At 37.2% G+C, this 26,253-nt stretch overlaps 1 protein-coding gene across 2 annotated transcripts in view; it reads left to right on the top strand.

Annotated features, from left to right (window-relative positions):
- USP18 (ubiquitin specific peptidase 18) overlaps positions 1-26,253 on the top strand; it is a 139,972-nt gene that overhangs the window by 2,873 nt on the left and 110,846 nt on the right. For both annotated transcript variants that reach the window (XM_053718903.1, XM_053718901.1), the window contains exon 2: positions 25,507-25,687. The gene's annotated coding sequence lies outside the window, so the exon portion shown is untranslated. The remainder of the gene's footprint in view (positions 1-25,506; positions 25,688-26,253) is intronic.

Genomic DNA, 26,253 nt, shown 5'->3' with positions numbered 1-26,253 from the left:
CCTAGTTAAAATAAATACAAATTTACCTGTAAAATAAACCCTAACCTAAGTTACAATTATACCTAACACTACACTATAATTAAACTAATGACCTAAACTACCTACAATTAATTACAATTAAATTAAATAAACTAAATTACGGAAAAAAAAACACTAAATTACAGAAAATAAAAAAAGAATTACAAGAATTTTAAACTAATTACACCTAATCTAATCCCCCTAATAAAATAAAAAAGCCCCCCAAAATAATAAAATTCCCTACCCTATACTAAATTACAAATAGCCCTTAAAATGGCCTTTTGCGGGGCATTGCCCCAAAGTAATCAGCTCTTTCACCTGTAAAAAAAAATACAATACCCCCCCAACATTAAAACCCACCACCCACACACCCAACCCTACTCTAAAACCCACCCAATTCCCTCTTAAAAAACCTAACACTACCCCCTTGAAGATCACCTTACCTTGAGACGTCTTCACCCAGCCGGGCACAAGTGGTCCTCCAGAGGATCCGAAGTCTTCATCCTATCCGGCCAGAAGAGGACATCCAGACCGGCAGGCTTCATCCAGGCGGCATCTTCTATCTTCATCCTTCTGGAGCGGAGCGGGTCCATCTTCAAGACATCCGACGCGGAGCATCCTCTTCATCTGACGGCCGGCGACTGAATGACTGGTCCTTTAAGTGACGTCATCCAAGATGGCATCCCTTGAATTCCGATTGGCTGATAGAATGATAGGATTCTATCAGCCAATCAGAATTCAAGGGACGCCATCTTGGATAACGTCATTTAAAGGAAATTCATTCTTCGTTAGGACTTCGTTTGAAGAGGATGCTCCGCGTCGGATGGATTGAAGATGGACCCGGTCCGCTCCAGAAGGATGAAGATAGAAGATGCCGTCTGGATGAAGATTTCTACCATCTGGAGGACCTCTTCTGCCCCGATCAGATGAAGACATCTGCCATATGGAGGACCACTTGTGCCCGGCTGAGTGAAGACGGCTCAAGGTAGGGTGATCTTCAGGGGGTTAGAGTTAGGTTTTTTAAGGGGGGATTGGGTGGGTTTTAGAGTAGGGGTGTGTGGGTGGTGGGTTGTAATGTTGGGGGGGGTATTGTATTTTTTTTACAGGTAAAAGAGCTGATTACTTTGGGGCAATGCCCCGCAAAAGGCCCTTTTAAGGGCTATTTGTAATTTAGTATAGGGTAGGGAATTTTTTTTATTTTGGGGGGCTTTTTTATTTTATTAGGGGGATTAGATTAGGTGTAATTAGTTTAAAATTCTTGTAATTTTTTTTTCTTGTGCTAATCTAGCCGCTTTGTAATAATCCATTAAATTAGGGGCTCCCTCTCCGCCCAACGATTTATGTATGTTTATTATTAGTTTTGATGATTTATTTCCCCTAATAAAGGAGAGCAATTCCACTTGCATTTTTTCTATATCTGATCTGACAATCTTAATAGGTAAGGCTCTGAATAAGTATAGAATTTGTGGGAGGATGTTCATATTTAAATAGTGTTTGCGATGCGGGAGTGTGGCGGTTTAGGGGTTAATATATTTGTTATAGTGGCGGCGATGTCCGGTTTGGCAGATTAGGGGTTAAAAAATGTATTTTAGTGTTTGCATGTGGGGGGGCCTCGGTTTAGTGGTTAATAGGTAGTTTATGGGTGTTTGTGTACTTTTTAGCACTTTAGTTAAGAGTTTTATGCTACGGCGTTGTAGTGTAAAACTCGTAACTACTGACTTTTAAATGCGGTATCAGGCTTGACAGGAGAGGGTCTACGGCTCACTTTTGGTTAGACTCGTAATACCGGCGTTATGCAAGTCCCATTGAAAATATAGGATACGCAATTGACGTAAGTGGATTTGCGGTATTCCGAGTCTGGCCAAAAAAGTGAGCAGTGAGCCTGTCATTTCAAGACTCGTAATACCAGCGGGCGTTAAAAAGCAGCATTGGGGCCTCTCAACGCTGCTTTTTAACCCTAAAGCACAACTCGTAATCTGGCCGACAGTGAGTGAATATGTTTATGAATTAATATTCCAGATTTGTTATCCCATTTTTACTATGTAACTCACAGCTGAATAATTATTAATTTTATTTTATATATATTTTATATTCACATATAGACACATAAATATATATGTATATGCTTTTATACATATATATTTTATATACACATACAAACACATAAATATATATGCTTTTATACATATATATATTATATACACATATAGACACATAAATATATATGTATATGCTTTTATACATATATATTTTATATACACATACAAACACATAAATATATATGTATATGCTTTTATACATATATATATATTATATACACATATAGACACATAACTATATATGTATATGCTTTTATACATATATATTTTATATACACATACAAACACATAAATATATATGTATATGCTTTTATACATATATATTTTATATAAACATATAAACACATAAATATATATGTATATGCTTTTATACATATATATTTTATATACACATATAAACACATAAATATATATGTATATGCTTTTATACATATATATTTTATATACACATACAAACACATAAATATATATGTATATGCTTTTATACATATATATATTATATACACATATAGACACATAAATATATATGTATATGCTTTTATACATATATATTTTATATACACATACAAACACATAAATATATATGTATATGCTTTTATACATATATATTTTATATACACATACAAACACATAAATATATATGTATATGCTTTTATACATATATATTTTATATAAACATATAAACACATAAATATATATGTATATGCTTTTATACATATATATTTTATATAAACATATAAACACATAAATATATATGAGAATTCTGAGGAAGAACAGCACTCCTGAGATAGAACAGATTTCCATGTCTGCTCATTTTTAATGCAACTCAAGGTGCGCGTTCCTTTAGCACACTATGCCCCTTCACAGAGAAAATATATACTAAAGCATATGAGTCTGACCCTGCCCAATGACAGGCCAGCGCCGAAATACCAGGCAATTCTTCTCTGAACAAGGGAAGCAACAACCCAAAACTATATAGGTATATGCTTTAATACATATATATTTTATATACACATATAAACACATAAATATATAGGTATATGTTTTTATACATATATATTTTATATACACATATAAACACATAAATATATAGGTATATGCTTTTATACATATATATTTTATATACACATATAAACACATAACTATATATGTATATGCTTTTATACATATATATTTTATATACACATATAAACACATAAATATACATGTATATGCTTTTATACATATATATTTTATATACACATATAAACACATAAATATATAGGTATATGTTTTTATACATATATATTTTATATACACATATAAACACATAAATATATAGGTATATGTTTTTATACATATATATTTTATATACACATATAAACACATAAATATATAGGTATATGTTTTTATACATATATATTTTATATACACATATAAACACATAAATATATAGGTATATGTTTTTATACATATATATTTTATATACACATATAAACACATAAATATATAGGTATATGTTTTTATACATATATATTTTATATACACATATAAACACATAAATATATAGGTATATGCTTTTATACATATATATTTTATATACACATATAAACACATAAATATATAGGTATATGTTTTTATACATATATATTTTATATACACATATAAACACATAAATATATAGGTATATGTTTTTATACATATATATTTTATATACACATATAAACACATAAATATATAGGTATATGCTTTTATACATATATATTTTATATACACATATAAACACATAAATATATAGGTATATGTTTTTATACATATATTTTTTATATACACATATAAACACATAAATATATAGGTATATGCTTTTATACATATATATTTTATATACACATATAGACACATAAATATATAGGTATATGTTTTTATACATATATTTTTTATATACACATATAAAGATAACAAACTTTTAGTACAGGTGGGAATGCCACAGGTTAAATCAGCTATTTCAAATGCCAAGACTAGGGTAAAGGAGCTACTTGTTAGTAATGTAATACACTCCAGCAGGTAAAATGGATCATGGGGATCATGGGGAGACTTTTTGGGAAAAACTACCCCTTTAAAGAGATGGGAAACTTGAAAAAAAAAAAGTCTCATGATTCAGATAGAGCACACAATTTTAATCAACTTTCAATTTTAAACATCTTTCTTTTGTTGAAAAGCAGAGCCTTAAGCTTAGGAGCTGGCCCATTTCTAGAGCACAATATGGCAGCAGTTTTGCAAGAATATTATCCATTTGCAAGAGCCCTATATGACAGCACTATTTCCTGCCATGCCTACATAAGTGTCTCTTCAACAGAATATCATGAGAATGAAGCAAATATGATAATAATAGAAGTAAATTGGAAACTTTTTAAAAAGCGTGTGCTCTGTCTGAATCTCAAAATAAATTTCCCTTTAATGTTCTTAGAAAAAATTGGGGACTTACCAGCCTGATGCAAATTAATTTATGTTTAAATATTTTTATTAAAGTATTCATAGATTTTATGGTACATATACATCATAGTTTGTGTATCAAATTCCAGAACAAAGATACGAGAAAGAAAACCTGCTAAAGATCCACTAACAACATTGCGGCCCTACCTATCCAGTCTTGGCCACCCCTCATCTCTTAACTAGTAATGTCCATACAGCTTGTTCAGAGAGGTGAAGAATCTCAAATTCGTGGATCTCGACAATCCATATTTCTAACATCAATTCTCTGTATCTATGATGTAACTCAGTACAATTTACCCTTACTAGCCTACGAATAATGCTAGTAAATACAAGTGTTTGGGGTGAAGGGGGAGGGGGGGAGGAACATTAATGGGGACATTGACAATGAAACTTTTACATATTGTTCATTCATCAATATATTATTCCATGATGCATAACCAAGCTGAGATATTAGGGAGTGTTCATTTAGTTAACTCCTCCCTACCAATCCAATAGTACCAAATCTTATTGACTAGTTATCTATTGTTTAGTATCCTAGATGCGGATTAATACATATTATAGGTGTGTTGCACTTTGTTATATATTTCTGACCTTGGAGGGGTACCTGACTTCCAGTATTTCGCAATGCAGGTTCTAGTAACTGTGCAGAGGATTTTAATTAAGATGTTGAGGTGTTTGTTGTATGTGTCAATGTATTTGTGAAGCAGAGTTTAAACTCCTCACCAATTAGTTGGCCAATGAGAGAGGATAGACGTCTCCACACTACCCGGACTTAGGCACATTCCCACCATATATGTTTGTATGATCACACCTCCCTGCATCCTCTATAACACAGTCTATTTCCCTGTTGGTACATATGTAAAGTTTTCAGTGGTGTCAGATACCATCTGAAGATAGTTTTCATAGAGTTTTCCTTTAGATCTATACTCAGTAGGCCTTTGTCAGCAGACTGAAATAAACGCTCCCAATCTTGTATTTCCCTAGATATATTTAGGTCTTTTTCCCATGCTATCATTATGGGGGATTTAGTTTTGTTTGGGGAGGATTGTATGGCTAAATATAGTCTGGATATGGAATGTTTGGTTCGGTGAGGGCTGTTGCTAAAGATTTCTAAAACAGTGGGTGCTCCACTCGGGGATTTCTTTAAGGATGATTGAAGGGAGAAACCCAATTGAAGATACAGATACCAGCGCAGTCTCAATGGTTTTAATCTTGTTTGTAGTTGACAGAATTGTATCATCTTTCTATTTTCTAAGATGTCTGCTACCCTATATAGCCCTTTGTTTTCCCATTTTTTGACCTGTATTCAGAGGTCACTAGGAAGTAAGTATCTGAGTAGGGTTGATATTGAGTACTCTCATAGAAGATCTTTTTTTTCCGCTACCGTCGTCCATGTATTTAATGTGAGTTCTAAGGTTAAAGGTTTAGAGGCGTCTTTACTAGTTTGTGAACGATGTGTATCCCATAGGATTGAGTCCGGGTCACCCCACCCTTCTATCTCTGCTTCAAGTGAAGGCCAAATAACCTCTTCTGATCTTTTCAGAATCATACACCGAGATTACGAGTTTGGCGTTAGCCTTAAAAAGTAGCGTTGAGAGGTCCCAACGCTGCTTTTTACCTAACGCTGGTATTACGAGTCTGACAGGTACAGGCTCACCGCTCACTTTTCTTCCACGACTCGAGGCAAATCCCCTTACGTCAATTGCGTATCCTATCCTTTTAATGGGATTTTCCTAACGCTTGGAAGAAGTAAGCGGTAGACCCTCTCCTCTCAATACTTTGACCACATTTAAAAGTCAGTAGTTAAGAGTTTTATGGGCTAACACCGTAACATAAAAATATTAACTAAAGTGCTAACAAGTACACTAACACCCATAAACTACCTAATAATCCCTAAACTGAGCCCCCCCCCACATCACAAACACTAAAATAAAGGTTTTTAACCCCTAATCTGCCGACCGGACATTGCCGCCACCTACATTATACCTATGAACCCCTAATCTGCTGCCCCTAACATCATCAACACCTACATTATATTTATTAACCCCTAATCTGCTGTCCCCAATGTCGCCGACACCTACCGACATTTATTGACCCCTTATCTTCCGACCCCAACGTCGCTGCTACTATAATAAATTTATTAACCCCTAAACCTAAGTCTAACCCTAAGTCTAACCCCCCTAACTTAAATATAATTTAAATCCGAAACTAATTTAACATAATTAAATAAATTAATCCTATTTAAAACTAAATACTTACCGATAAAATAAACCCTAAGCTAGCTACAATATATTTAATACTTACATTGTAGCTTAGGATTTATATTTATTTTACAGGCAACTTTGTATTTATTTTAACTAGGTACAATAATTATTAAATAGTTAATTACTATTTAATAACTACCTAGCTAAAATAAGTACAAAATTACCTGTAAAATAAATCCTAACCTAAGTTACAATTACACCTAACACTAGACTATCATTAAATAAATTACCTAAACCACCTACAATTATTTACAATTAAATAAAATAAACTAAATTACTAAAAAAAAAATACACTAAATTACAGAAAAAAAAAGAATTACAAGAATTTTAAACTAATTACACCTAATCTAATCCCCCTAATAAAATAAAAAAGCCCCCCAAAATAAAAAAAAATCCCTACCCTATACTAAATTACAAATAGCCCTTAAAAGGGCCTTTTGAGGGGCATTGCCCCAAAGTAATCAGCTATTTTACCTGTAAAAAAAATACAATACTCCCCCCAACATTACAACCCACCACCCACACACCCCTACTCTAAAACCCACCCTATCCCCCCTTAAAAAAACCTAACTCTAACCCCCTGAAGATCACCCTACCTTGAGCAGTCTTCACCCAGCCGGGCACAAGTGGTCCTCCATACGGCAGAAGTCTTCATCCAATTGGGGCAGAAGAGGTCCTCCAGACGGTAGAAATCTTCATCCAGGCAGCATCTTCTATCTTCATCCTTCCGGAGCGGGTCCATCTTCAATCCAGACGACGCGGAGCATCCTCTTCAAACGAAGTCCTAACGAAGAATGAAGGTTCCTTTAAATGACGTCATCCATGATGGCGTCCCTTGAATTCCGATTGGCTGATAGAATCCTATCAGCCAATCGGAATTAAGGTAGGAAAAATCCTATTGGCTGATGCAATCAGCCAATAGAATTGAGCTTGCATTCTATTGGCTGATTATATACACCGTATAGGTGAAACTGTGAATTTACCTGTATTAAGTCGTTTGCTGTGGGGGTCCAGCTACCACTTGGAGGGCTTGTGGAGAGTGGTCCGGTCAGCATCGAATTATCTATATGCCTATTTTATCTGGAATCTTGTAAGTGTTATCCTATTTGTGTGTCAGTATTACTGTTGTTGAATAAACTCACTTGAATCCGGATGCGCTCTTTGTTCTTTCTTCCATGATACACTAGTCTACCTAGCCAAGAAAAATTGTAATTCCTCTAATCTGTTTGAATAATGGGGTATAATTACATTTATATAATAGGTGAGTTTCTGTTGGGAGGAATATTCCTAGGTATTTAAGCGTGTGTTTCACCCATTTAACATCGAAATTTAGTTCTAGCAATTTCAGGGTTTGGTGAGGGATTGCTATAGGTAGAACCTCGCACTTGTCTGCGTTTATCTTGTAACCCGAAATTGAAGAGAAGGTGTCTAATATCCCATATAGATTAGGGAGAGATATAAGTGGCTTAGTGATAGTTAGCAATATGTCATCCACGAAGAGGGCTTATCTGTATTCCGATTTCGCTAATCTAACTCCCGCGATGTCTGGGTGTGCTCTAATTCTAGCTGCTAGTAGCTCAATACAATGGGCAAATAGTAGTGGCGATAGATGGCAACCCTGTCTGGTGCCATTTAGTATTTGGAAAATTTTGGATTTATAACCCGCCGAGGCTACCTGAGCCCTGGGGAGTGAGTATATTGCCTGCAAAGCTGTCATGAACGGGCCATCAAAACCCATCCTCCCTAGGGCTGTGGACATATATTTCCAATAAATTCTGTCAAACGTCTTCTCCGCTTCCAACAAGATTAGCAGAGAAGGAGTCGCAACTTATCTAGGCAATTAATTAGGTTAGTCATCCTTTGAATATTATCTAGGGCTTCCATATTGTTTATAAATCCCACCTGATCAGGGTGAACCAGGTGGGGCATAATTGGTTTAAAACAGTTAGAAAAGATTTTTATAAAGATTTTCAGGTCCTGATTAATTAGTGAGATTGGGCGATAATTATGACATTTTTTTATGGTCTTCATCCAGTTTAGGGATTACCACTATTTTTGCTTGTAATAGCTCTGGTGGAGCAGGGTTGCCCTCCATAATATGATTGCAAAATTTAGTGAGGTGTGGGGTTAGTGTCGATTTGAATAATTTATAATATTCCCCTGTGAATCCGTCCGGGCCTGCTGCCTTGCCTGATTTGAGGTCTCTGACAGCTCCCATCACTTCCGTATTGGATACAGGAGCAGGGACTCCATTTCTGTGTTGTGAATTACCTTTTTCCCGTCGTATAATTTACCATAATATGTAGCAAAAGTGTCAACTATTTCTTGTGGATGTGAGGTTGTATTTCCCTGGTCTGTTTCAATCAAGGGGATTGCCGAAGCTCTACATCTCTCTCTGATTTTATAAGCCATGTATTTATCTGGTATGTTTGCAAAAACAAAGTATTGTCATTTTAATCTTTGGATAGCTCTAGTTGCTTGTGAGTTTATGCATTAATTTAAAGGGACAGTCTACTCCAGAATTGTTATTGTTTAAAAAGATAGATAATCCCTTTATTACCCATTCCCCTGTTTTGCATAACCAACACGGTTATATTAATATACTTTTTACCTGTGATTATTTTATAGCTAAGCCTCTGCAGACTGCCCCCTTATTTCAGTTCTTTTGACATACTTTCATTTAGCCAATCAGTGCCCTCTCACTTGTTAATCCACGGGGCGTGGTCACAATGTTATTTGTATGGCACACATGAACTTATGCCCTCTAGCTGTGAAAAACTGCCAAATGCATTGAAATAAGGGGAGGCCTTCAAGGTTTTAGAAATTAGCATATGAGCCTACCTAGGTTTAGCTTTCAACTAAGATTACCAAAAGAACAAAGCACATTTGATGGTAAAAGTGAATTAGAAAGTTGTTTAAAATTGCATTCCCTATCTGAATCATAAACGTTTGATTTTGACTAGACTGTCGCTTTCAGTCCAGGCTATTGACAGTGAATCAATGTAAACAGAGCCAGCAGAAGAATTTACACTCCTGGTGCGGTGTAGAAGAGATAATTAATAAAATAATTATCCATTGTTCTCTCTAAGTATTGAGCTTTGGTTTACAAATAGATGTAAGATAAGGAAGCAAATGGGTGTACACAAAGTGATAACATAATGAGATATTATTTTACATACACACATCTGTATTAAAGTTGGTAAACCAATCTACACAGCATAAGGAAATGTGTCAGTAAATGTTGTTATAAAGGGATTATAACCCTGAGACCTGGGGTGTGAGAATATTTTGCTGGAATAATGTGTGTGTATGTATGTATGTATATGTGTATATGTATATATATATATATATATATATATATATATATATATATATATATATATATATATATATATACACACACACATACATACAGTATATATATGTATATATATATATATATACACACACCAAACTACCAATAGCCATTTAAACAACCTTTTGTAAGTTAAATGGCTATTTTACCTAAAAAAAATTAACAATTACCCCCTAACAGTAAATCCCCCACCCAACCAATCCCCCAAAATAAAAAACTAAGTCTAAAAAAACCTAAGCTACCCATTGCCCCTAAAAGGGCATTTGAATGGGCATTGCCCTTAAAAGGGCAATCAGCTCTTTAGCGCCATTTAAAAAATAAAAAAAAGCCCTAATCTAAAAAATAAAAAAAAAATCTGTCGGTGAAGGTCTTCTTCCAGACGGCTCCATCATTTTCTATCTTCATCTGGAGCGAAGGCGGCGCAGAGCGGAGGTGCGGAGAGGTCTTCCCTGATGCGTGGATCCGGACCGATGGTCCTCATCGGCATGGAGGCTTCTCTTCATCCGACCTCCGTTGTACACTAAAAATTGAATGGAAGGTACCACATTGGGGGGTACCTTGCATTCCTATATATCCTATTGGTTGATTTAAAAATTACAGCCAATAGGAATGCAAGGTACCCCAATAAAAATGGGGTACCTTGCATTCAATCTTCAGTGTGCGGCTGATGATCGCATGAAGAGGAGCCTCCACGCCGCTGAGGACAGCCACCGCTGAGAAACGCCACTCCGGATCCGCACGTCAGGGAAGCCAGCTCCGCTCCGCGCTGCCTTCGCTCCGGATGAAGATAGAAGATGATGAAGCCACCTGGAAGAAGACCTCTGCCGGTCTTCAGGAATGGTGAGTACCTATTTTGTGCTTAGTCTTAGGTTTTTTTTTTTTTGGGGTGGCTGATAAATGCTGATAAATTGCTGATAAATTATTTATATTATATATATATATATATATATATATATATATATATATATATATATATATATATATATAGACACACAAACCTTAGCAGGATGCATTGCACACAAATTAATACCTGACAATAAATATTTTATTAATGCCTCACAATAAATAGTTTATTAATACCTGACAATAAATAGTTTATTAATACCGACAATAAATATTTTATTAATACCTGACAATAAATATTTTATTAATACCTGACAATAAATAGTTTAATACCTGATAATAAATATTGTATTAATACCTGACAATAAATAGTTTATTAATACCTGACAATAAATAGTTTAATACCTGATAATAAATATTGTATTAATACCTGACAATAAATAGTTTATTAATACCTGACAATAAATATTTTATTAATACCTGACAATAAATTGTTTATTAATACCTGACAATAAATATTTTATTAATACCTGACTATAAATAGTTTATTAATACCTGACAATAAATAGTTTATTCAGCCTATGGGGTAGATTTATTAAGCAGCGGATGCTGCAATCTACCCCCATAGTTTCAGGTTCCCCTAAAAACATAAGTTAAAAAGCAGATACGATTGGGATGATAGACACCCCCTGCTATATTGCACAAACAAGAAATGCTTCTGCCATGATAAATGCCGACAGCGTATGCTGTCGGGCATATCGTATCGTTGTCGGATGTACAGCGGATCATGTCCGTCCAACATTTGTTAAATCGGCCCCTATAATAGAAGTCTAAAAAAACTTTTTTTGACATCTTTGATAAGCCCAGCCTTACCAGTATACAAAGAAAACTTGAAGACCCCATACATATCCTAATCTATTGTTCCTCATGGGGAGCTATAAATTACTCCGTGGCAGCTCACACAAACAGTAGCAAGCACAGAGCAGCCCACGTGACCTCCTGCTCTGATATACAGCTGTGCCTAAATCTGTTAGCATGCAGAGCACAGTTAACCCCGTCTCTACCAATAAGGGTTACTGCATGTCTCACAGCAGCACCCTCTGGCAGACACGGGGTAGAAAGAAATAAAGGAAGCATATTTTTATAGGGGTAGCTATTATTCTCAGAAATCACAGACACAGAGCATTTGATGTAACATTATGGCATACGGACTGTACGGTTTCTATCAGGATTAAAGCTCAGATCTCAGGAGGAGCCCTGCAGTGTGGCTGGCGCCCCGGGCAGCTCGCCCCTAAAAACGACCCTGCTTTTACTCCCTGTGCTGTTCTAGGTAGTTTGCCGTGTCTCATGGCATGAGAACGAGGCTCTCATTGGAGCCAATGGAAGCGTGCTCTCGTAAGCGCAAAGCTTTCAGGCAATGTGAATGCAAGGTCCCGTTTTCATTGTGCTTAACTTGTAATACCAGCGCACGTTTGGTATTACTGAGCGCCACTCGTAATCAAGCCCTAAATGTGCATATAATATGAAGAATGTTAGGCATGATTTGTGTGGATTGTATACAAAAAGGAACATATCTGAGTATAAAGATAAATGTAATGAGGAATTAACAATAGTAATTCAGTGACAAAGATATTACCTGTGGTTCTAGCGGCAGGTTGCATAATAACGGCAAAGGAGCTATGTGTAAACAATTTAATACACTCCACAGGTAAAATGGACCATTGGAAAAAAGTAAAGGTGGGGGAAAAAAATGGTAAACTATAAGTCACTAGTTGATCATCGGGTCGCTCCCTATTACTATTATGCTATATCCAAACTGCTTGGGACCAGGAAAGGTTTGGATTTTGGAATAGTCTGGATTTTGGAATATTTGCATCTGTAAAATAGTACAGCCTGGAGATGGGATGGGACCAAGTATAAACAACATATTTACATGTCATAATACAGCTACATGCAACCTAAATGTAGTTTTATATATTTTTGTATACATAGTACCCTCAGAAAGATTGAGCAGTACTGTAATCAGAAAGGTAATATTTGTTTTAAAAAAATAGACTATTATCTCTTTCATTTAACCCCTTAATGACCGCAACACTTTTCCATTTTATGTCCGTTTGGGACCAAGGCTATTTTTACATTTCTGCGGTGTTTGTGTTTAGCTGTAATTTTCCTCTTACTCATTTACTGTACCCACACATATTATATACCGTTTTTCTCGCCATTAAATGGACTTTCTAAAGATACCATTATTTTCATCATATCTTATAATTTACTATAAAAAATTTTATAAAATATGAGGAAAAATTGAAAAAAACACACTTTTTCTAACTTTGACCCTCAAAATCTCCTACACTTCAACAACTACCAAAAAACTCCCATGCTAAATAGTTTCTAAATTTTGTCCTGAGTTTAGAAATACTCAATGTTTACATGTTCTTTGCTTTTTTTGCAAGTTATAGGGCAATAAGTACAAGTAGCACTTTGCTATTTCCAAAATTTTTTTAAAAAAATTAGCGATAGTTACATTGGAACACTGATATCTGTCAGGAATCCCTGATTAACCCTTCACATATATATATTTTTTAAAAGAACACAACCTAAGGTATTAAACATGGGGTATTTTGACTCTTTCCATGCAACTATTTTACCACCAATCTATGCCAAAGTTTGAAAAAAAAAAAAAAAGTGGTGATTTTTTGACAAAATAGCAATTCAAGAATACATTTACTGAGAACGTTAAGGGTTACTGCCAAATAACACCCCAATATGTCTTCAGCAGCATCTCCTGAGTACAGTGATACCACCCATGTATAGGTCTGTTGGGTTCTCTGGGGGCTAAAAGGCCTTATTTTTAGGGGGCGCATTCCAGTTTTTTAATTTGGAATTTTCACATCTGTCGTCATGCACCCATGTCCTATTTGGGACATTTCTGAAGCCGGACAATGCAAATTACCCCCATCAAACCATATATTTTTAAAAAGTAGACACCCTAGGGTATTTCAAATGCTGGTATTTTAACACTTTGCATGCACTAATTCAACCACCAGTCTTTGTCAAACTTTTGGGTAGTCATTTTGGTGTGTTATTTTTCACACGCATTGTACTTTAGGCATGGATTCTCAGTTCCTGTTATATGTTACTGACCAAAAACACCTCAATATGTGTTCAACAACAACTTCTGAGTACAGTGATACCCCCCATGTATAGGTGTGTCGGGTTCTCTGGGGGCTAAAAGGCCTTAATTTTAGGGGGCGCATTCCAGTTTTTCAACTTGGAATTTTCACATCTGTCATCATGCACCCATGTCCTATTTGGGACATTTCTGAAGCCGGCCAATGTAAATTACCCCCATCAAACCATATATTTTTGAAAAGTAGACACCCTAGGGTATTTCAAATGCTGGTATTTTAATACTTTCCATGCACTAATTCAACCACTAGTCTTTGTCAAACTTTTAGGTAGTCATTTTTTTGCATTATTTTTCACACACATTGTACTTTAGGCATATATTCTCAATCCCTGTTATGTGTTACTGCCAAAAAAAACCTCAATATGTATTCAACAACATCTCCTGAGTACAGTGATACCCCCCATGTATAGGTGTGTCGGGTTCTCTGGGGGCTAAAAGGCCTTAATTTTAGGGGGCGCATTCCAGTTTTTCAACTTGGAATTTTCACATCTGTCATCATGCACCCATGTCCTATTTGGAACATTTCTGAAGCCGGCCAATGTAAATTACCTATATTTTTTAAAAGTAGACACCCTAGGGTATTTCAAATGCTGGTATTTTAACACTTTCCATGCACTAATTCAACCACTAGTCTTTGTCAAACTTTTAGGTAGTCATTTTTTTGCATTATTTTTCACACACGTACTTTAGGCATATATTCTCAGTCCCTGTTATGTGTTACTGCCAAAAAAAACCTCAATATGTATTCAACAACATCTCCTGAGTACAGTGATACCCCCCATGTATAGGTGTGTCGGGTTCTCTGGGGGCTAAAAGGCCTTAATTTTAGGGGGCGCATTCCAGTTTTTCAACTTGGAATTTTCACATCTGTCATCATGCACCCATGTCCTATTTGGGACATTTCTGAAGCCAGCCAATGTAAATTACCCCCATCAAACCATATATTTTTGAAAAGTAGACACCCTAGGGTATTTCAAATGCTGGTATTTTAACACTTTCCATGCACTAATTCAACCACTAGTCTTTGTCAAACTTTTAGGTAGTCATTTTTTTGCATTATTTTTCACACACATTGTACTTTAGGCATATATTCTCAGTCCCTGTTATGTGTTACTGCCAAAAAAAAACCTCAATATGTATTCAACAACATCTCCTGAGTACAGTGATACCCCCCATGTATAGGTGTGTCGGGTTCTCTGGGGGCTAAAAGGCCTCAATTTTAGGGGGCGCATTCCAGTTTTTCAACTTGGAATTTTCACATCTGTCATCATGCACCCATGTCCTATTTGGGACATTTCTGAAGCCGGCCAATGTAAATTACCCCCATCAAACCATATATTTTTGAAAAGTAGACACCCTAGGGTATTTCAAATGCTGGTATTTTAACACTTTCCATGCACTAATTCAACCACTAGTCTTTGTCAAACTTTTAGGTAGTCATTTTTTTGCATTATTTTTCACACACATTGTACTTTAGGCATATATTCTCAGTCCCTGTTATGTGTTACTGCCAAAAAAAACCTCAATATGTATTCAACAACATCTCCTGAGTACAGTGATACCCCCCATGTATAGGTGTGTCGGGTTCTCTGGGGGCTAAAAGGCCTTAATTTTAGGGGGCGCATTCCAGTTTTTCAACTTGGAATTTTCACATCTGTCATCATGCACCCATGTCCTATTTGGGACATTTCTGAAGCCGGCCAATGTAAATTACCCCCATCAAACCATATATTTTTGAAAAGTAGACACCCTAGGGTATTTCAAATGCTGGTATTTTAACACTTTCCATGCACTAATTCAACCACTAGTCTTTGTCAAACTTTTAGGTAGTCATTTTTTTGCATTATTTTTCACACACATTGTACTTTAGGCATATATTCTCAGTCCCTGTTATGTGTTACTGCCAAAAAAAACCTCAATATGTATTCAACAACATCTCCTGAGTACAGTGATACCCCCCATGTATAGGTGTGTCGGGTTCTCTGGGGGCTAAAAGGCCTTAATTTTAGGGGGCGCATTCCAGTTTTTCAACTTGGAATTTTCACATCTGTCATCATGCACCCATGTCCTATTTGGGACATTTCTGAAGCCGGCCAATGTAAATTACCCCCATCAAACCATATATTTTTGAAAAGTAGACACCCTAGGGTATTTCAAATGCTGGTATTTTAACACTTTCCATGCACTAATTAGACCACTAGTCTTTGTCAAACTTTTAGGTAGTCATTTTTTTGCATTATTTTTCACACACATTGTACTTTAGGCATATATTCTCAGTCCCTGTTATGTGTTACTGCCAAAAAAAACCTCAATATGTATTCAACAACATCTCCTGAGTACAGTGATACCCCCCATGTATAGGTGTGTCGGGTTCTCTGGGGGCTAAAAGGCCTTAATTTTAGGGGGCGCATTCCAGTTTTTCAACTTGGAATTTTCACATCTGTCATCATGCACCCATGTCCTATTTGGGACATTTCTGAAGCCAGCCAATGTAAATTACCCCCATCAAACCATATATTTTTGAAAAGTAGACACCCTAGGGTATTTCAAATGCTGGTATTTTAACACTTTCCATGCACTAATTCAACCACTAGTCTTTGTCAAACTTTTAGGTAGTCATTTTTTTGCATTATTTTTCACACACGTACTTTAGGCATATATTCTCAGTCCCTGTTATGTGTTACTGCCAAAAAAAACCTCAATATGTATTCAACAACATCTCCTGAGTACAGTGATACCCCCCATGTATAGGTGTGTCGGGTTCTCTGGGGGCTAAAAGGCCTTAATTTTAGGGGGCGCATTCCAGTTTTTCAACTTGGAATTTTCACATCTGTCATCATGCACCCATGTCCTATTTGGGACATTTCTGAAGCCAGCCAATGTAAATTACCCCCATCAAACCATATATTTTTGAAAAGTAGACACCCTAGGGTATTTCAAATGCTGGTATTTTAACACTTTCCATGCACTAATTCAACCACTAGTCTTTGTCAAACTTTTAGGTAGTCATTTTTTTGCATTATTTTTCACACACATTGTACTTTAGGCATATATTCTCAGTCCCTGTTATGTGTTACTGCCAAAAAAAACCTCAATATGTATTCAACAACATCTCCTGAGTACAGTGATACCCCCCATGTATAGGTGTGTCGGGTTCTCTGGGGGCTAAAAGGCCTCAATTTTAGGGGGCGCATTCCAGTTTTTCAACTTGGAATTTTCACATCTGTCATCATGCACCCATGTCCTATTTGGGACATTTCTGAAGCCGGCCAATGTAAATTACCCCCATCAAACCATATATTTTTGAAAAGTAGACACCCTAGGGTATTTCAAATGCTGGTATTTTAACACTTTCCATGCACTAATTCAACCACTAGTCTTTGTCAAACTTTTAGGTAGTCATTTTTTTGCATTATTTTTCACACACATTGTACTTTAGGCATATATTCTCAGTCCCTGTTATGTGTTACTGCCAAAAAAAACCTCAATATGTATTCAACAACATCTCCTGAGTACAGTGATACCCCCCATGTATAGGTGTGTCGGGTTCTCTGGGGGCTAAAAGGCCTTAATTTTAGGGGGCGCATTCCAGTTTTTCAACTTGGAATTTTCACATCTGTCATCATGCACCCATGTCCTATTTGGGACATTTCTGAAGCCGGCCAATGTAAATTACCCCCATCAAACCATATATTTTTGAAAAGTAGACACCCTAGGGTATTTCAAATGCTGGTATTTTAACACTTTCCATGCACTAATTCAACCACTAGTCTTTGTCAAACTTTTAGGTAGTCATTTTTTTGCATTATTTTTCACACACATTGTACTTTAGGCATATATTCTCAGTCCCTGTTATGTGTTACTGCCAAAAAAAACCTCAATATGTATTCAACAACATCTCCTGAGTACAGTGATACCCCCCATGTATAGGTGTGTCGGGTTCTCTGGGGGCTAAAAGGCCTTAATTTTAGGGGGCGCATTCCAGTTTTTCAACTTGGAATTTTCACATCTGTCATCATGCACCCATGTCCTATTTGGGACATTTCTGAAGCCGGCCAATGTAAATTACCCCCATCAAACCATATATTTTTGAAAAGTAGACACCCTAGGGTATTTCAAATGCTGGTATTTTAACACTTTCCATGCACTAATTAGACCACTAGTCTTTGTCAAACTTTTAGGTAGTCATTTTTTTGCATTATTTTTCACACACATTGTACTTTAGGCATATATTCTCAGTCCCTGTTATGTGTTACTGCCAAAAAAAACCTCAATATGTATTCAACAACATCTCCTGAGTACAGTGATACCCCCCATGTATAGGTGTGTCGGGTTCTCTGGGGGCTAAAAGGCCTTAATTTTAGGGGGCGCATTCCAGTTTTTCAACTTGGAATTTTCACATCTGTCATCATGCACCCATGTCCTATTTGGGACATTTCTGAAGCCAGCCAATGTAAATTACCCCCATCAAACCATATATTTTTGAAAAGTAGACACCCTAGGGTATTTCAAATGCTGGTATTTTAACACTTTCCATGCACTATTTCAACCACTAGTCTTTGTCAAACTTTTGGGTAGTCATTTTTTTTGTGTTATTTTTCACACACGTTGTACTTTAGGCATATATTCTCAGTCCCTGTTATGTGTTACTGCCAAAAAAAACCTCAATATGTATTCAACAACATCTCCTGAGTACAGTGATACCACCCATGTATAGGTGTGTTGGGTTCTCTGGGGGCTAAAAGGCCTTATTTTTAGGGGGCGCATTCCAGTTTTTCAACTTGGAATTTTCACATCCCATGCACCCATGTCCTATGTAGGACATTTCTGAAGCCGGCCAATGTAATTTACCCCCATCAAACCATATATTTTTGAAAAGTAGACACCCTAGGGTATTTCAAATGCTGGTATTTTAACACTTTCCATGCACTAATTCTTTGTCAAACTATTAGGCAGTCATTTTTTGTGTGTTATTTTTCACACACATTGTACTTTAGACATGAATTCTCAGCTCCTGTTATGTGTTACTGCCAAAGAAGACCCCAATATGTGTTCACCAACATCTCCTGAGTACAGTGATACCACCTATGCATAAGTTTCTTGGCTTGTTCGGGGGGTGTAATGCCAAATGTCCAACATGCGTTTGTGATTTTTTTTTCACATTTAACATATTTTCTTTGCCTATTGTCTTTTTGGGGGTATTTTAACATACCCCAATTTATTTGTTTCCATGAATGTGCATATTTTTGAAATGTTGACACCCCAAGGTATTGTATATGGTGTGCTTTGATGCATTTGAAGTAACTGTTTTAGCTAAAAAAAATTGGAGAAAGTGTATGGTGGCATTTTTTCAATTTTCATTTTTACACACACATTGCTTTTTGACTATGATTTAGGAGAGACTGTTGTAAGTTAGTGCAAAAAAATACTTCAGGTTGTTTTCTGCTAGGCACCCTGAGTACACCTATGCCCCCCATGCATAGGTTTGCCAGGATTTTGGGAAGGTTATGTTACAATTTTATGACTTGTGATTTTAGTTATTAAGTGAGAGTATTTCTTCTGATAGGCCTATCTTTAGTTTGGGGCCTATTGTAAACCCCACTTTTATTTATTGCCATGAATGTGCATATTTTTGAAATGTTGACACCCCAAGGTATTGTATATGGTGTGCTTTGATGCATTTGAAGTAACTGTTTTAGCTAAACAAATTGGAGAAAGTGTATGGTGGCATTTTTTCAATTTTCATTTTTACACACACATTGCTTTTTGACTATGATTTAGGAGAGACTGTTGTAAGTTAGTGCAAAAAAAATACTACAGGTTGTTTTCTGCAAGGCACCTTGAGAACACCTATGTCCCCCATGCATAGGTTTGACAGGGGTTTTTGTAAAAAAAAAAAAGAACAGCCCCATTTTAGAAAAAAAAATATATTAGTGAAATGTAAAAATCTGGCACATTAAAAGTAAAAAAATAACAACAAAAAATTTAACAGTAAACATAACAAAAAAAAAATAACAGCAAATGTATTTATTTTTTAAAAATTGACCATTGTATGGTACCGCTTGAAGCAGTCCCCAATGCAGAGTCCAGGCTATCCAGGGCAATCAGGACAGTGATATACAGTGTCCCTTCTCTGCCCCCTCTTGGTACAGACTCTGCATTTTTTTTGTGGTCTCTGCTTTGCGGCAGTAGGGGGGATTTTAAAAATAAAATGAGTAGCCCCAACTCTGCTCTCTCCCATCACCGCCCGGGGAGCAGGTGCATCATGGTACAAAATCCCCGAAATGATCTGGAGCTGAAATTGTAAAAAAGTCTGTTTCATTCCGGGGTTTGCTTTTTTGAACAACAAAAAAGCGTTGTGGGTTGCAATCTGCATTAGGTAAATTGCAACCTTTTTGTACCAGGCCCTTGTCTTCCGCATAATTAGGTAGGGCTGCAGCAGCTGATCTGCCAGATCAACCCCACCCATATGTCGGTTATAAGACTTGATGCACACTGGCTTCCTTATGATCTCAGCTCTGCCATGTACAGAGACCGCCACCGTCCTCTCTGTGTGGATGGTGGTAAGAAGGTATACATCCTTCTTGTCCCTGTACTTAAGTGCCAACAGCTCCTCTTGGCGCAGAGCTGAGGTCTCCCCCCTTCGTAGCCGGGTGCGTACAAGTTGTCCTGGGAAACCTTTGCGGTTCTTTTTAATAGTACCGCAAGCTACTGTATCAAAGCAATACAGTAGCTTGAACAAAAGGACACTTGTATAATAATTGTCTAAGTACAAGTGATACCCTTTGTTCATTAGGGGTAATATCAGGTCCCAGACAATCTTGCCAGTGGTTCCCATATGTTCTGGGCAACCTGGAGGGTCAAGGTGGCTATCCTTTCCCTCATACACCCGGAAGGCCTGAGTATACCCAGTCTCGCTCTCACAGAGCTTATACACCTTTACCCCATACCTGGAGCGCTTGGAAGGAATATACTGCTTGAATCCCAGCCTTCCCTTATACTTCATCATGGATTCATCAACGCATATATTCCTTCCAGGTGTATAAGCCTCTGCAAACCTGGCAGAAAAGTGGGTAATCAGGGGGCGGATTTTATACAGCCTGTCAAATTGGGGATGCTCCCTAGGGGGGCACAGGCTGTTGTCGCTGAAGTGCATGAAATGAAGAATCATTTCATATCTCTGCCTCGACATACTCTGGGAGAAAATGGGGGTAGAGCAGATGGGGCTACTGCTCCAGTAGGAGCGAACGGAGGGTTTCTTTATGATGCCCATCAGCATAGTCAATGCCCAGAATTTTTTAAATTCTGGCACATTGATGGAGGCCCATTGCTGCTTTGCCAAATATGTTTCAGGCTTTGCAGCACGGTACTGATGGGCATATAAATTAGTTTGGGCGACAATGTTCCCCAATACATCATCACCCAGAAACACCTCCAGAAACTGTTGGGGGCTAAAACCTGCCACATCTATATTTATGCCAGCATTTGCTGTGAAGGGTGGGATATCTGGCCTCTGGAGATGAGGCGTTACCCACTCTTCAGCGGCAATGGCAGCAACACGCCTCCTTCTAGCAGGGGGGCTGGCAGGGGGGCTGGCAGGGGGGCTAGCAGCCACAGATACATCACTATCAGTTGAGACTGCATCTAATGATGTATCTGAGCATATGGCAGGGTCAAAATTGGGGTCTGAGTCAGACATAGAGGCATCTGACTCTGACGCAAGGATGGCATACGCCTCCTCAGCACTATATCTTTTCTGTGACATTTTTGTATCTGTCACAGAAAACCAAAATTAATTAATTAACTAAATGGCCTTTGGGTTTTTTAAAAAAAAAGTACAGCTATGCTAATGCCAGTGATTTATAGCGATCACTGGCAAGCTAGGGGTTAAATACTCTTTAAATTAAATTAAATTAGCTAAATGGCTCTGAAAGGAGCCTTTGGGTTTTTAAAAAATTACAACAACAAAAATTAACCCCTAAAAAAATGCACAGACAGCAAAAAAGTACAGCTATGCTAATGCCAGTGATTTATAGCGATCACTGGCAAGCTAGGGGTTAAATACTCTTTAAATTAAATTAACTAAATGGCCTTTGGGTTTTTTTTAAAAAAAGTACAGCTATGCTAATGCCAGTGATTTATAGCGATCACTGGCAAGCTAGGGGTTAAATACTCTTTAAATTAAATTAAATTAGCTAAATGGCTCTGAAAGGAGCCTTTGGGTTTTTAAAAAATTACAACAACAAAAATTAACCCCTAAAAAAATGCACAGACAGCAAAAAAGTACAGCTATGCTAATGCCAGTGATTTATAGCGATCACTGGCAAGCTAGGGGTTAAATACTCTTTAAATTAAATTAAATTAGCTAAATGGCTCTGAAAGGAGCCTTTGGGTTTTTAAAAAATTACAACAACAAAAATTAACCCCTAAAAAAATGCACAGACAGCAAAAAAGTACAGCTATGCTAATGCCAGTGATTTATAGCGATCACTGGCAAGCTAGGGGTTAAATACTATTTAAATTAAATTAAATTAGCTAAATGGCTCTGAAAGGAGCGTTTAGGTTTTTAAAAAATTACAACAACAAAAATTAACCCCTAAAAAATGCACAGACAGCAAAAAAGTACAGCTATGCTAATGCCAGTGATGTATAGCGATCACTGGCAAGCTAGGGGTTAAATAGTCTTTAAATTAAATTAAATTAGCTAAATGGCTCTGAAAGGAGCCTTTGGGTTTTTAAAAAAAAATACAACAACAAAAATTAACCCCTAAAAAAATGCACAGACAGCAAAAAAAAGTGCAGCTGTGCTACTGCCAGTGATTTATAGTGATCACTGGCAAGCTAGGGGTTAATGGCTCTGAAAAGAGCCTTTGGATTTTAAATTTTTTAACAAATAAAAGAAATAAATCTCTCTCTGCTGAAATACAGGTCTCTCTCTCTCTCTCCAACAAAATAGCAAGTGAGGAGAGGGAGGGAGATCCACACTGATCAGAGTCAATATTTACAAATATTGACCTGATCAGACAAATGGGAGATTTTATTATTATTTTTTTTTTTTTTCTAAGAAGGCTCAGATTGGGCGACCCTAGCTTGCCCCTATGGTGAGACTGGCTAGGGACACCCCCAGAGGCCCCATGATGCACCGGGCATCGCCATTTTGGAAGCCTCATGGGGGAGGGGGGGGCTATATGTGGGGGCTTTTTATTTTATTACCGTTTTTTTTTTTAAACAATTTTTATTTAATTTATTTACTAACTAAGTGCCTCGACCCACCGAGGCACTTAGCACACTAGCAGAGCATCGGAAGCGTGTCCGATCGCTTCCGATGCTCTGCTGCACTGCCAGGCTCCACGTGGAGCAAAACCGGAAGTGATCACTCAAGGGGGAGTGATCGCTCCGGTCCCGGCACTCCGTAACAGCACTGCAGGGATGCCCAGACATCGAGGCATCCCTGCAGTACTGTAATAGTGCCTGGAAGCGATCTTGATCGCTTCCAGCACTCACTTTAGCCGAGGACGTGCAGGGTACGTCGTCAGGCGTTAACTGCCTTTTTTTTTCAGACGTACCCTGCACGTCCTCGGTCACTAAGGGGTTAATGATGATAGTCCATAGCCATCCATAACATGTGGGATATAATTCCAGCCACTAGGAGGAGACCAAAAACCCACTCAAGAACTTAAATTATCTCCCACCTCCCATCTCTCCCCAGTTTTTGTTCTTGGCCTCAAAGGTGAAGGTTGAGAATAGAGGCAGGTGTTCCATCTACTTGTTTATGGATTATTATTTGGGAGCTCAGATCACTGTGAGACCCTTTATCCGTGGGACATATAATTCTGAATGAAGACAGAAGAGCTTTCTAGTACACTGATTGATACAGGGACATAGGAATACCCTGTTATGTGTGCAGTTTCTCCCTAGGTTTTTTTTTAGCCATAACTACCCCCAGGCATCTCGGGATGTGTTTCTTAGCTTCCCCCTTTGGAATATTGGTATATTTCCTAAAATAAATCCTCTGCAGTACTCGTACAAGCACTGAATGTGCTCTCTACTGCTTACTGAAGTCAGAAGTTCACTCAGAATCACAGTGGTTCAGCTGGGGATAAGTTGGGTAATGTGCATTAGCTCTAATTGTCTCAGAGCGCTCCAGGTGGTAGCACCACCCCCTAAGTTTAGTGCTCTTTTTCCTCCGAGTATCGGCTGTGTCTGGGGCCTGCTTTTGCATCTGTTGAAGTTTATTTCAATTTCTGTTTCCCAACCATTTATGTCCCAGTGTCCCTGGAGGGGTGAGTATTGCTGGTGTGGAGTTGTTCTTGGAGGGTTCTTTATTACTATCTTCCTGAGTCATTAACTTTCTGCTTAAAGCAGTGTGTTTTAAATGTGTCTGAGGTGATTATTACTTCTGGGCTTAGCGGTAGAGGGCTTCTCAATCCATTTTATGTTTTTCACATTTGGGAAAATATATTCTTAATTGTTTAAAATATTAAAGTGAATGTAATTTTAATGATTAAACTTTACATTGAAGCATCTTTTTAAAAATACCCTTTTCTTTTTGAAAGCAGTCCGGCGATGCCCTCGGGCATTTCCATATATAGAAGGTGCTGTCCAGGCCATAGCTTCTGCAGAAATGCACTTGTGCACGTGCACAGTAGGGTGCAGAGTCACATGGCACCTGACTAAAGCAGTGGACAGTATAATGCTGAAGCTTTCACAAAGCATGTGACATTATCCCCATGGAAACAAGCAAGCCCCTTGGCAACAAACAATAGAAGTACCTGCTGTCCCTCTGCACCCCCCCCCCTTTGCTTGTATATGTAATTATCCTCACAAACACACTTTATTATATGATAGCACAAGCTTTGGAGTAGCACACTGATAAAAGGGGGGTGGAGCAGGCAACACTTGGTAACACTAAAGTGTAAGTCATTTTGCAGATTTTTGAAAATTTTATTAAAATAGTTATGTTTTATTTTCACACACTATTTTACCTCAGATGACCCTTTTATAATATACACATAACTCAACATGTTTTGTGGCACTTGTAGGTACATGGTTATAGCTATATATCCAGAAAGGTAGTGGTTATGATTCATACCCTCTTCATACCCTCTCCCTGATGCAACATTGCACACAGATTATGTTTAGTTTAATGTTATATACCTAGCTTTACAAGCTGATTATCTAGGGTTTGAATGCAGTTTTGGATACTTTTTTCTCAAGTTACAGCTAACCTTTATAGTTGGGTTTACCATCTCTTTTCCTTTGCAGAAGGTGTCTGGTGCAATATATTCCACAGCACTACATTAGCATATGGTCAAAGCAAGAAGCTGCAAACTAGGAGTCCTAAATTCAAGCCCGAAAACGGACATGACAGAGTACTAGACGTGTACTGCTCTTATCAGTATATAATCTTTGTCCTACTCTCACTCATTTGAGTCTGCTCAACAAGGTAAGCTCAATGGACAAGTGGCCTATCTAGGATTACAGTTTTGTTTTCCTTATGACGATTCTGTAAGGGATATACCTTTTTTGTTGCCGTATCTATAAATCCACTTATCTTTTTAAGCTATTGTGTTTAGTATCCCTTTAAGCTCTTGAGTGGGTTCTTGGCCTCCTCCTAGTGGCGGGAATGATATCCAACGCGTTATGGAGCCTGAAAGGAAATAATTTATCAGGCAAGCATAAATTTTGTTTTGCATTTTAGAACACAAAAAAAATAGTAAAGACACAGACAGAGAAGATTGTGACTTACAGACGGGGGGGGGGGGGGGTAATTTTTGAGATTATTACTATTTTAAAAAAAAAAATATTAATTAAAAAGTTTGGATTTCAGAATAAATTTAGGTTTTGGAATTCCAGATTTGGGGATTTCTTATACCTGTACTAGATTTTAGTAATATTGCAGATGTCTGTGTTCTTTTTACTGATTTACAGGTTTTTCCAGATAAATGCTTTTTTATGACACCTGTTTGCAGGTTGAGACAAATATACTATAGTAGCTTAAGGAGGTTTTTG

Source organism: Bombina bombina, chromosome 6 (assembly GCF_027579735.1).
Source record: "Bombina bombina isolate aBomBom1 chromosome 6, aBomBom1.pri, whole genome shotgun sequence".
Classification (NCBI taxonomy): domain Eukaryota; kingdom Metazoa; phylum Chordata; class Amphibia; order Anura; family Bombinatoridae; genus Bombina; species Bombina bombina.
This window is presented reverse-complemented; position numbering and strand designations above follow the sequence as displayed.